The sequence below is a fragment of the Salmo salar genome, chromosome 04, assembly GCF_965601325.2.
Source record: "Salmo salar chromosome 04, fSalSal1, whole genome shotgun sequence".
In the NCBI taxonomy this organism is placed as follows: Eukaryota; Metazoa; Chordata; class Actinopteri; order Salmoniformes; family Salmonidae; genus Salmo; species Salmo salar.
The window spans coordinates 78985644-78998984 of NC_138294.1; the positions used below are offsets into that span (position 1 = coordinate 78985644).

A 13341-nucleotide genomic window follows, 5' to 3' on the forward strand; every position below is an offset into this window, starting at 1 on the left:
CCTGGATGGAGGTTCAGTGGCGAGGTGTACCTCAGGGATGTGTTGTTTTTCCTTTATTGTTTTGCCCTCAGCGCCGTATCAAAGACGTAGAAAAACCAAAAACAGCAGGTGGTGGGAGTCATGTTTCATACAATAGATTGAAGACAGGGAGACAGCAACTCATCTCCTCCCCTTCACATGAGAAGGAAAAACCACAGACTGGAGTTTGACTGACAGCTTTTCAACTGGGAAGAAAACCTGTGTGGTTTTTCCCTTTCTCACTCGCTCTCTCTTTTTCTTTTCCTCTCCCTCCATTGCAACCATGAAACTAAATCCTCGTCAAGATCGAATCATTTCCTCATCCATGGAGAGAAAGAAGTCTGCATTAGTCAAACAGGAATAACAGATGTATAAATAATAAAATAAAAAATGGTGTTTGAGATCCATTTTCAGCAGAAACTCTTAAATGTAGAGCAGGTTTCCCCCAGAGGAGCCGTACTCCACAGCACAGAGAGAGAGTGAGAGAGAGAGCCCCGTGTCAGAGCACACCGTATAAGAGAGGGAGAGCGAGAGAGCAAGAGAGCGAGCGAGCGAAGAGAGAGCGCACCATCTCAGAGAGGGAGAGCAAGAGAGAGCGCGCCGTTTCAGAGAGGGAGAGCAAGAGAGAGCGCGCCGTCTCAGAGAGGGAGAGCAAGAGAGAGCGCGCCGTCTCAGAGAGGGAGAGCAAGAGAGAGCGCGCCGTTTCAGAGAGGGAGAGCAAGAGAGAGCGCGCCGTCTCAGAGAGGGAGAGCAAGAGAGAGCGCGCCGTCTCAGAGAGGGAGAGCGCGCCGTCTCAGAGAGGGAGAGCGCGCCGTCTCAGAGAGGGAGAGCGCGCCATCTCAGAGAGGGAGAGCAAGAGACAGCGCGCCGTCTCAGTGAGGGAGAGCAAGAGAGAGCGCGCCGTCTCAGAGAGGGAGAGCGCGCCATCTCAGAGAGGGAGAGCAAGAGAGAGCGTGCCGTCTCAGAGAGGGAGAGCAAGAGAGAGCGCGCCGTCTCAGAGAGGGAGAGCAAGAGAGAGCGCGCCGTCTCAGAGAGGGAGAGCGCGCCGTCTCAGAGAGGGAGAGCAAGAGAGAGCGTGCCGTCTCAGAGAGGGAGAGCGCGCCGTCTCAGAGAGGGAGAGCACACCGTCTCAGAGAGGGAGAGCGTGCCATCTCAGAGAGGGAGAGCAAGGGAGAGCGCGCCGTCTCAGAGAGGGAGAGCGCGCCATCTCAGAGAGGGAGAGATAGCGAGAACACCCTCTCAGGTAGAGAGAAAGAGAGTGAGAACGCCCTCTCAGAGAGCGAGAACGCCCACTAAGAGAGCGAGACCGCCCTCTCAGGGAGCGAGAACGCCCTCTCAGGGAGCGAGAACGCCCTCTCAGGGAGCGAGAACGCCCTCTCAGGGAGCAGGAGAGAGATAACTCCCTCTCAGAGAGCGAGGGGGAGAGAGATAACGCCCTCTCAGAGAGCGAGAGAGAGAGATAACGCCCTCTCAGAGAGAGAGTGAGAGAGATAACACCCTCTCAGAGAGAGAGAGAGAGAGAGACAGTGAGAGACAGAGACCGAGAGAGATAAAGGGGGAGAGTGCGCGCTTTGTCTCAGAGAGAGAGCTCTAGTATGGTATTCCACTCCCTGTCTCTCCCCCCCTTCTCTCTCTCGCTACACATACTGTAATGTAGTAGTTGGCATGCCATTCTTTCATCGTGGCCCAGATGGATTACATTACTGCGCTATGTGACTCCACTATGCCCCTCTTTTCACGCATGCCTCAAATCGCTTACTTGTGAATGGCGGCACGGGTTAGCGAAACTGGTAGTGCCAGTCCATCTGTAGCAGTAGTAGTAGTAGTAGTAGTAGTGTAGTATTATACTAGTAATAGTAGTATGCTAATAGTAGTTGTAGTAGTAGTATGCTAGTAGTAGTAGTAGTAGAAGGGTAGGGTATTTCCACATAAAAGGACCCATGAGCACCAACATGTGAAGTTCATAGGAGCATATCTAATTGGGTGTCAAATGACAGCTAAGAGTCTATATATTTGGAAACTGAAGGCATAGATACATTATCCATCATCTCCAGGCATAAGACTTTGATTTCTGGATAAACAGACGGAAAAAAGTTCTTAGAAAACATCTACCAGAAAAAGTCTTACGAAGGTTTTATAAATACATCAAAACACAATAATGTTGAAGTAAAGCCCCCTGCCAACTAATATCAGTGTTTTCCACTAGCACTGGCTGTTGGCTATACAACCAACTACAGAGTCATTTTCAGCAGAGTCCCTCATGCACTTAAATTAACTAGCCTACTTTTTCATTTCCAAGTCAAAAAGAAATCTGCAGAGACCTCTACCGCTAGAATAAACAATCTGCAGAGACCTCTACGACTGGAATAAACAATCTGCAGAGACCTCTACGACTGGAATAAACAATCTGCAGAGACCTCTACGACTGGAATAAACAATCTGCAGAGACCTCTACCACTGGAATAAACAATCTGCAGAGACCTCTACCGCTGGAATAAACAATCTGCAGAGACCTCTACCACTGGAATAAACAATCTGCAGAGACCTCTACCGCTGGAATAAACAATCTGCAGAGACCTCTACGACTGGAATAAACAATCTGCAGAGACCTCTACCGCTGGAATAAACAATCTGCAGAGACCTCTACCACTGGAATAAACAATCTGTAGAGACCTCTACCACTAGAATAAACAATCTGCAGAGACCTCTACTACTGGAATAAACAATCTGCAGAGACCTCTACCACTGGAATAAACAATCTGCAGAGACCTCTACCACTGGAATAAACAATCTGCAGAGACCTCTACCACTGGAATAAACAATCTGCAGAGACCTCTACCGCTGGAATAAACAATCTGCAGAGACCTCTACGACTGGAATAAACAATCTGCAGAGACCTCTACCACTGGAATAAACAATCTGCAGAGACCTCTACCACTGGAATAAACAATCTGCAGAGACCTCTACCACTAGAATAAACAATCTGTAGAGACCTCTACCACTGGAATAAACAATCTGCAGAGACCTCTACCACTGGAATAAACAATCTGCAGAGACCTCTACCGCTGGAATAAACAATCTGCAGAGACCTCTACCACTGGAATAAACAATCTGCAGAGACCTCTACGACTGGAATAAACAATCTGCAGAGACCTCTACCGCTGGAATAAACAATCTGCAGAGACCTCTACGACTGGAATAAACAATCTGCAGAGACCTCTGCCGCTGGAATAAACAATCTGCAGAGACCTCTACCACTGGAATAAACAATCTGTAGAGACCTCTACCACTGGAATAAACAATCTGCAGAGACCTCTACCACTGGAATAAACAATCTGCAGAGACCTCTACCACTGGAATAAACAATCTGCAGAGACCTCTACCACTGGAATAAACAATCTGCAGAGACCTCTACCGCTGGAATAAACAATCTGCAGAGACCTCTACGACTGGAATAAACAATCTGCAGAGACCTCTACCGCTGGAATAAACAATCTGCAGAGACCTCTACCGCTGGAATAAACAATCTGCAGAGACCTCTACTACTGGAATAAACAATCTGCAGAGACCTCTACCGCTGGAATAAACAATCTGCAGAGACCTCTACGACTGGAATAAACAATCTGCAGAGACCTCTACCGCTGGAATAAACAATCTGCAGAGACCTCTACCGCTGGAATAAACAATCTGCAGAGACCTCTACGACTGGAATAAACAATCTGCAGAGACCTCTACGACTGGAATAAACAATCTGCAGAGACCTCTACCACTGGAATAAACAATCTGCAGAGACCTCTACCACTGGAATAAACAATCTGCAGAGACCTCTACCGCTGGAATAAACAATCTGCAGAGACCTCTATCACTGGAATAAACAATCTGCAGAGACCTCTACCGCTGGAATAAACAATCTGCAGAGACCTCTACCGCTGGAATAAACAATCTGCAGAGACCTCTACCGCTGGAATAAACAATCTGCAGAGACCTCTACCACTGGAATAAACAATCTGCAGAGACCTCTACGACTGGAATAAACAATCTGCAGAGACCTCTACCGCTGGAATAAACAATCTGCAGAGACCTCTATGACTGGAATAAACAATCTGCAGAGACCTCTACCGCTGGAATAAACAATCTGCAGAGACCTCTACCGCTGGAATAAACAATCTGCAGAGACCTCTACCGCTGGAATAAACAATCTGCAGAGACCTCTACGACTGGAATAAACAATCTGCAGAGACCTCTACCACTGGAATAAACAATCTGCAGAGACCTCTACCGCTAGAATAAACAATCTGCAGAGACCTCTACTACTGGAATAAACAATCTGCAGAGACCTCTACCACTGGAATAAACAATCTGCAGAGACCTCTACCACTGGAATAAACAATCTGCAGAGACCTCTACCACTGGAATAAACAATATGCAGAGACCTCTATCACTGGAATAAACAATCTGCAGAGACCTCTACCACTGGAATAAACAATCTGCAGAGACCTCTACCGCTGGAATAAACAATCTGCAGAGACCACTACCACTGGAATAAACAATCTGCAGAGACCTCTACCACTGGAATAAACAATCTGCAGAGACCTCTACGACTGAAATAAACAATCTGCAGAGACCTCTACCGCTGGAATAAACAATCTGCAGAGACCTCTACCACTGGAATAAACAATCTGCAGAGACCTCTACCACTGGAATAAACAATCTGCAGAGACCTCTACCGCTAGAATAAACAATCTGCAGAGACCTCTACCACTGGAATAAACAATCTGCAGAGACCTCTACCACTGGAATAAACAATCTGCAGAGACCTCTACCGCTAGAATAAACAATCTGCAGAGACCTCTACCACTGGAATAAACAATCTGCAGAGACCTCTACCGCTGGAATAAACAATCTGCAGAGACCTCTACGACTGGAATAAACAATCTGCAGAGACCTCTACCGCTGGAATAAACAATCTGCAGAGACCTCTACCACTGGAATAAACAATCTGTAGAGACCTCTACCACTGGAATAAACAATCTGCAGAGACCTCTACGACTGGAATAAACAATCTGCAGAGACCTCTACCGCTGGAATAAACAATCTGCAGAGACCTCTACCGCTGGAATAAACAATCTGTAGAGACCTCTACCACTGGAATAAACAATCTGCAGAGACCTCTACCACTGGAATAAACAATCTGCAGAGACCTCTACCACTGGAATAAACAATCTGCAGAGACCTCTACCGCTGGAATAAACAATCTGCAGAGACCTCTACCACTGGAATAAACAATCTGCAGAGACCTCTACCGCTGGAATAAACAATCTGCAGAGACCTCTACCGCTGGAATAAACAATCTGCAGAGACCTCTACGACTGGAATTAACAATCTGCAGAGACCTCTACGACTGGAATAAACAATCTGCAGAGACCTCTACGACTGGAATAAACAATCTGCAGAGACCTCTACCACTGGAATTAACAATCTGCAGAGACCTCTACGACTGGAATAAACAATCTGCAGAGACCTCTACGACTGGAATAAACAATCTGCAGAGACCTCTACCACTGGAATAAACAATCTGCAGAGACCTCTACCACTGGAATAAACAATCTGCAGAGACCACTACCACTGGAATAAACAATCTGCAGAGACCTCTACCGCTGGAATAAACAATCTGCAGAGACCTCTACTACTGGAATAAACAATCTGCAGAGACCACTACCACTGGAATAAACAATCTGCAGAGACCACTACCACTGGAATAAACAATCTGCAGAGACCTCTACTACTGGAATAAACAATCTGCAGAGACCACTACCACTGGAATAAACAATCTGCAGAGACCTCTACCGCTGGAATAAACAATCTGCAGAGACCTCTATCACTGGAATAAACAATCTGCAGAGACCTCTACTACTGGAATAAACAATCTGCAGAGACCTCTACCACTGGAATAAACAATCTGCAGAGACCTCTACGACTGGAATAAACAATCTGCAGAGACCTCTACCGCTGGAATAAACAATCTGCAGAGACCTCTACTACTGGAATAAACAATCTGCAGAGACCTCTACCACTGGAATAAACAATCTGCAGAGACCTCTACGACTGGAATAAACAATCTGCAGAGACCTCTACCGCTGGAATAAACAATCTGCAGAGACCTCTACCACTGGAATAAACAATCTGCAGAGACCTCTACCGCTGGAATAAACAATCTGCAGAGACCTCTACGACTGGAATAAACAATCTGCAGAGACCTCTACCGCTGGAATAAACAATCTGCAGAGACCTCTACAACTGGAATAAACAATCTGCAGAGACCTCTACCGCTGGAATAAACAATCTGCAGAGACCTCTACCACTGGAATAAACAATCTGCAGAGACCTCTACCACTGGAATAAACAATCTGCAGAGACCTCTATGACTGGAATAAACAATCTGCAGAGACCTCTACCGCTGGAATAAACAATCTGCAGAGACCTCTACTACTGGAATAAACAATCTGCAGAGACCTCTACTACTGGAATAAACAATCTGCAGAGACCTCTATCACTGGAATAAACAATCTGCAGAGACCACTACCACTGGAATAAACAATCTGCAGAGACCTCTACGACTGGAATAAACAATCTGCAGAGACCTCTACCACTGGAATAAACAATCTGCAGAGACCTCTACCACTGGAATAAACAATCTGCAGAGACCTCTACTACTGGAATAAACAATCTGCAGAGACCTCTACCACTGGAATAAACAATCTGCAGAGACCTCTACGACTGGAATAAACAATCTGCAGAGACCTCTATGACTGGAATAAACAATCTGCAGAGACCTCTACCGCTGGAATAAACAATCTGCAGAGACCTCTACTACTGGAATAAACAATCTGCAGAGACCTCTACCACTGGAATAAACAATCTGCAGAGACCTCTATGACTGGAATAAACAATCTGCAGAGACCTCTACCGCTGGAATAAACAATCTGCAGAGACCTCTACTACTGGAATAAACAATCTGCAGAGACCTCTATCACTGGAATAAACAATCTGCAGAGACCACTACCACTGGAATAAACAATCTGCAGAGACCTCTATTGAAAGGACAAACACCTGTCAGTCATAAAGTGAGAAAACACCTGTCAGTCACAAAGTGAGAAAACACCTGTCAGTCACAAAGTGAGGAAACACCTGTCAGTCACAAAGTGAGAAAAGACCTGTCAGTCACAAAGTGAGGAAACACCTGTTAGTCACAAAGTGAGAAAAGACCTGTCAATCACAAAGTGAGGAAACACCTGTCAGTCACAAAGTGAGAAAACACCTGTCAGTCACAAAGTGAGAAAACACCTGTCAGTCACAAAGTGAGGAAACACCTGTCAATCACAAAGTGAGGAAACACCTGTCAGTCACAAAGTGAGGAATGACATGGAAACAATGCTGGTTTGACAGTCTGCTCGGTACCTGGGTGTGTGCGCTGTGGTTGCAGTCACAGAAGGAGAGAGCATGAATTTGCACGTCCCATATAATTAACATTTACAGTTGAGTAATTTAGCTGACGCACTTATCCAGAGTGTCTTACAGTAGTGAGTGCATACATTTTCCTACTTACAGTAGTTAGTGCATACATTTTCCTACTTACAGTAGTTAGTGCATACATTTTCCTACTTACAGTAGTTAGTGCATACATTTTCCTACTTACAGTAGTGAGTGCATACATTTTCATACTTACAGTAGTGAGTGCATACATTTTCTTACTTTAATGTGGTAATGATGAGTAAAAATCCACTTAGCCTATTGTTTTCTGGCACATTAATGTATTTTCTTTTGAGTGCATGCTAGTTGGATGATAATCCTAGTCGTATTTTCCCACTAATTGCATTTTGGAATATTCCCGCATGGCCTACAGCCATGTGCGCATTGTTGAGCTTTTAATATGAAGAAACAAAACGTTGTCAACATTTTAAGATAAAACGGTCTGATCTATTGCATCAGCCACATGGCTTTTTTTTATATGCAGTGGTTGTATGAATTTTGGATCTGTCGTCCTAGAACTGTCCCAGAGTCCGTTTTAAAAGTAGACATATTTTATCGTCACAGGGATGATAGGACACCCTTAATTTTGAGCCCTGAAGGGAATTGTTTTATGAAGATATAAAAAGTGTTTGGTTGTAATTGTAATTTTGCAATATTTTATAGGCTACCAAGGGTGGCCAACCATCCTCCAAGACAGCCTTAAAGGGGCAGTGTAGTATTTTGAGACAGGTTTGAATATGCAAAGAGCCAATAGTCCAACAAGCTCTCACTGCAGAATCAGACATTCATCCACATTCTCCAAAACGTCAAATTTCAAAGAGTTTATGTTGCTTCTGATGCTCTGCACTGTTCCATTTCTCCAAATGTAAAAATTGGAGTTAAGGGTTAAGTCTAGGTACTCATTCCAAATGGTTACAGTTTGGAACAGGGTTAAAACAAGAAATTAAAAACGAGCGTCCATGACTGGGATCAAACACGCAATCTTCTGATCCAGAGTCATGGGATTAAGCCCATCCACCACCCCTGTCCACAATGTCCTAGCAAAACCCAATCTACTTGATGGCAATAGCACTCACTATTGCCCCCTAGTGGCCGGTTTTGAAGACATTTTCCGACATCCTCAGGACATGGCTAGACGTCCAATTTCGATGTCAATCTTGAACGATCTCCCTGAATAGGCAGAGTGTAGCTTACATTTTTGTCTGATTCTCTATGGTAAAACACATAGTGATGCATCTTGTTTTGTAAAGTGGTTCCTTGCATCATACAATTATATAAAAGTGGTTTTGGAGACCTTTTTGTTTTTGTTGGGACAAGTGCCTTGTGCTTTGGACAAGTCATAAATCTGTCCCTACTTTTCCGAAGATCAGGAACCCTTGATTTAATTCCGTTACTGTAACTCTGTTACAGGGTGTAAATCCACTTCACTTATAGTAGTTCAATAACTAAAATAAATTTTTTCAAAGTCAAGGTGCCATGTCATAGCTGACACCCCATTCTTTCTGCAGACATCTTGGAATCGTAATTCGGAGCAGATATTTACCTCCATTTTTGTAAAATGTGGTCCCATAACAATTTAAGTAAGATTACCAGAATTCCATGGGTTTTTTTTATTCAGTGGAAATTGTTCAAAAAAGTTTTTGGTTTGTTAAACTTCGAAATCAATGTTTTTTTGTTCAGCAAACATTTGAAAGTGAAAAAACTAAGTCAAAGCGTAAATCCATTACCATGGAATTGCCCAGTAGTAGTGTGTCCTCATGCCTGCTCGCGTTACACAGAGAGGAGAGGAGACGGGCCAAAACATGCCTGGTCCTTCCCACAACAGTCTCTTCATGGTGTCACTACACAGGGACATGTCTCTGTTGCCCCTGGCCTCATTGACAGGGTGCCGAGTGGCACCCACCGCGTATGCTTGAGCACACACACACCCCCTAACTGACTCAGTCACTGGGGAGGGCTGTGTGTAATGACTGAGCTGCATGGATGGAGGCCGCAGGATAAAAAGGCTGCATCCCAAAACTGTCTGAGAGTGCCAAAGTGAGCTGCCTGGTCATTTCCGCAAGAGTCTGTGTGTGTGTGTCTCTGCCTGGTCTTTCAAAGTGCTGAGAGATGACTGCCAAGCTCATTAGAAGGCTAATTCTGACACAGAGCCTCTGAAATGGATAGTTACTGCCTGCAATCCCTGCCAGCGTGCCTGGCCTGTCTTCCTCCCTGCCAGAGTGCCTGGCCTGTCTGCCTGGCCTGGCTTGGCCTGTCTCTCCATCAACAAGTCTCAAAGCCTCTCTCCAGCTCTCCAGTAACAAGCCTCTCTCTCTCGCTCTCTCGCTCTCCAGCAACAAGCCTCCCTCTTGCTCTCTCGCTCTCCAGCAACAAGCCTCCCTCTTGCTCTCTCGCTCTCCAGCAACAAGCCTCCCTCTTGCTCTCTCACTCTCTAGCAACAAGCCTGCCTCGCTCTCTCCCTCTCTTCAGCAACAAGCCTCTCTCTCCCTCTCCCCAACAACAAGCCTCTCTCTCTCTCTCCCCAAAAACAAGCCTCTCTATCCATCTTTCCAGCAACAAGCCTCTCTCTCGCTCTCTCGCTCTCCAGCAACAAGCCTCTCCCTCTCTAACTGGCTCTCCAGCAACAAGCCTCTCCCTCTCTAACTGGCTCTCCAGCCACAAGCCTCTCTCTATCTCCATCAACAAGCCTCTCTCTCTCCAGCAACAAGCCTCTCTCTCTCTCTCCAGCAACAAGCCTCTCTCTCTCTCTCCAGCAACAAGCCCCCTTCGCTCCAGCAACAAGCCTCTCTCCCTCTCTCCAGCAACAAGCTTCTCTCTCTCTCCAGCAACAAGCCTCTCTCTCTCTGTCCAGCAACAAGCCCCTCTCTCTCTGTCCAGCAACAAGCCCCTCTCTCTCCAGCAACAAGCCTCTCGCTCTAACCAGCAACAAGCCTCTCGCTCTCTCCAGCAACAAGCCTCTCGCTCTCGCCAGCAACAAGCCTCCCACTCTCTCCAGCAACAAGCCTCTCGCTCTCTTAAGGAACAAGCCTCTCGCTTTCTAAAGCAACAAGCCTCGCTCTCTCCAGCAACAAGTCTCGCTCTCTCCAGCAACAAGCTTCGCTCTCTCGCTCTCTCCAGCAACACGCCCCGCTCTCTCTCTCAACAAGCCCATCTCTCTCTCTCTCTCTCTCTCCAGCAACAAGCCTCGCTCTCGCTCTCTCCAGCAACAAGCCTCGCCTTCTCCAGCAACAAGCTTCGCTCTCTCGCTCTCCAGCAACAAGCCTCTCTCGCTCTCTCCAGCAACACGCCTCGTTCTCTCTCTCAACAAGCCCATATCTCTCTCTCTCCAGCAACAAGCCTTGCTCTTGCTTTCTCCAGCAACAAGCCTCGCTCTCGCTCTCTCCAGCAACAAGCCCATCTCTCTCTCTCACTCCAGCAACAAGCCTCGCTCTCACTCTCGCTTTCTCTCCAGCAACAACCATCCCTCCCGCTCTCCAGCAACGAGCCACTCTCTCCAACAACAAGCCTCTCTCTCCAGCAACGAGCCTCTCTCTCCAGCAACGAGCCTCTCTCCAGCAACGAGCCTCACTCTCCGGCAACGAGCCTCAATCTCCATGAACGAGCCTCACCCTCCAGCAACGAGCCTCTCTCCAGCAACAAGCCTCACTCTCGCCTCTCTTGCTCTCCAGCAACAAGCCTCTCTCGCTCTCCAGCAACAAGCCTCCCTCTCTCTCCTACACCAAGCCTCTCTGTCTCTCCAGCACCTAGCCTCCCTCTCGCTCCAGCACCAAGACTCCCTCTCTCTCCAGCACCAAGCCTCCGACTTTCTCTCCAGCACCACGCCCATCTCTCTCTCGCTCCAGCACCACGCCCATCTCTCTCTCTCTCTCTCTCCCTCCAGCAACAAGCCCCTCTCTCTCTCTCCAGCAACGAGCCTCCCTCTCTCTCTCTCCAGCAACGAGCCTTGCTCCCTCCCTCTCTCCAGCAACGAATCGCGCACCCTCCCTCTCTCCCGCAACGAGCCTCCCTCTCTCTCCAGCAACGAGCCTCGCTCTCTCTCGCAACGAGCCTCGCTCTCTCCCGCAACGAGCCCCTCTCTCCAGCAACGAGCCCCTCTCTCCAGCAAAGAGCCCCTCTCTCCAGCAAAGAGCCCCTCTCTCCAGCAACGAGCCCCTCTCTCCAGCAACGAGCACCTCTCTCCAGCAACGAGCACCTCTCTCCAGCAACTAGCCTCTCTCTCTCGCTCTCTCCAGCAACAAGCCCATCTCGCTCTAGCTCTCACCAGCAACAAGCCCATCTCGATCTCTCCAGCAACAAGCCCATCTCGCTCTCTCCAGCAACAAGCATTGCAATCTCCAGCAACAAGCCTCGCTTTCTCCAGCAACAAGCCTCGCTCTCTCCAGCAACAAGCCTCCCTCTCTGTCCAGCAACAAGCCTCCCTCTCTCTCCAGCAACAAGCCTACCACTTTCTCCAGCAACAAGCCTCCCACTCTCTCCAGCAACAAGCCTCACACTCTCTCCAGCAACAAGCATCCCACTCTCTCCAGCAACAAGCCTCCCACTCTCTCCAGCAACAAGCCTCCCACTCTTTCCAGCACCAAGCCTCCCACTCTCTCCAGCTCACTCTCTCTCCAGCACCAAGCCTCCCTCTCTCTCCAGCACCAAGCCTCTCTGTCTCTCCAGCACCAAGCCTCCCTCTCGCTCCAGCACCAAGCCTCTCTCTCTCTCCAGCACCACGCCCATGTCTCTCAACCACTACGCCCATCTCTCTCTCTCTCTCCCTCCACCAACACGCCCATCTCTCTCCCTCCAGCAACAAGCCCCTCTCTCTCTATCCAGCAACGAGCCTCCCTCTCTCTCTCTCCAGCAACGAGCCTCGCTCCCTCCCTCTCTCCAGCAACGAATTGCGCACCCTCCCTCTCTCCCACAACGAGCCTCCCTCTCTCTCCAGCAACGAGCCTCTCTCCCACTCCCTCTCTCACTCCAGCAACAAGCCTCTCTCTCTCCAGCAACAAGCCTCTCCCTCTCCCCAGCAACAAGCATCTCTCACTCTCTCGAGCAACAAGACTCCCACTCTCTCCAGCAACAAGCCTCTCGCTCTCTCAAGCAACAAGCCTCCTGCTCTCTCAAGCAACAAGCCTCTCGCTCTCTCCAGCAACAAGCCTCGCTCTCTCCAGCAACAAGCTTCGCTCTCTCGCTCTCCAGCAACAAGCCTCTCTCTCTCTCTCCAGCACCAAGCCTCCCACTCTCTCCAGCAACAAGCCCATCTCTCTCTCACTCTCTCCAGCAACAAGACTCCCACTCTCTCCAGCAACAAGCCTCTCGCTCTCTCCAGCAGCAAGCCTCCCGCTCTCTCCAGCAACAAGCCTCTTGCTCTGTCAAGCAACAAGCCTCTCGCTCTCTCCAGCAACAAGCCTCGCTCCCTCCAGCAACAAGCCTCGCTCTCTCCAGCAACAAGCTTCGCTCTCTCGCTCTCCAGCAACAAGCCTCTCTCGCTCTCTCCAGCAACACGCCTCGCTCTCTCTCTCAACAAGCCCATCTCTCTTTCTCTCCAGCAACAAGCCTCGCTCTCGCTTTCTCCAGCAACAAGCCTCGTTCTCACTCTCTCAAGCACCAAGCCCATCTCTCTCTCTCTCCAGCAACAAGCCTCGCTCTCTCCAGCAACAAGCTTCGCTCTCTCGCTCTCCAGCAGCACGCCTCGCTCTCTCTCTCAAGCAACAAGCCTCCCTCTCTCTCTCAAAAAGCCACCCTCTCCCTCTCCAGCAACAAGCTGCGCTCTCCAGCAACGAGCCCCTCTCTCCAGCAAGAGCATAT

At 48.3% G+C, this 13341-nt stretch overlaps 1 protein-coding gene across 2 annotated transcripts in view; it reads right to left on the reverse strand.

Annotated features, from left to right (window-relative positions):
* The window catches only part of LOC106603811 (protein Jade-1), a 253703-nt gene that overhangs the window by 181402 nt on the left and 58960 nt on the right, over positions 1–13341 (reverse strand). The window lies entirely within an intron of this gene.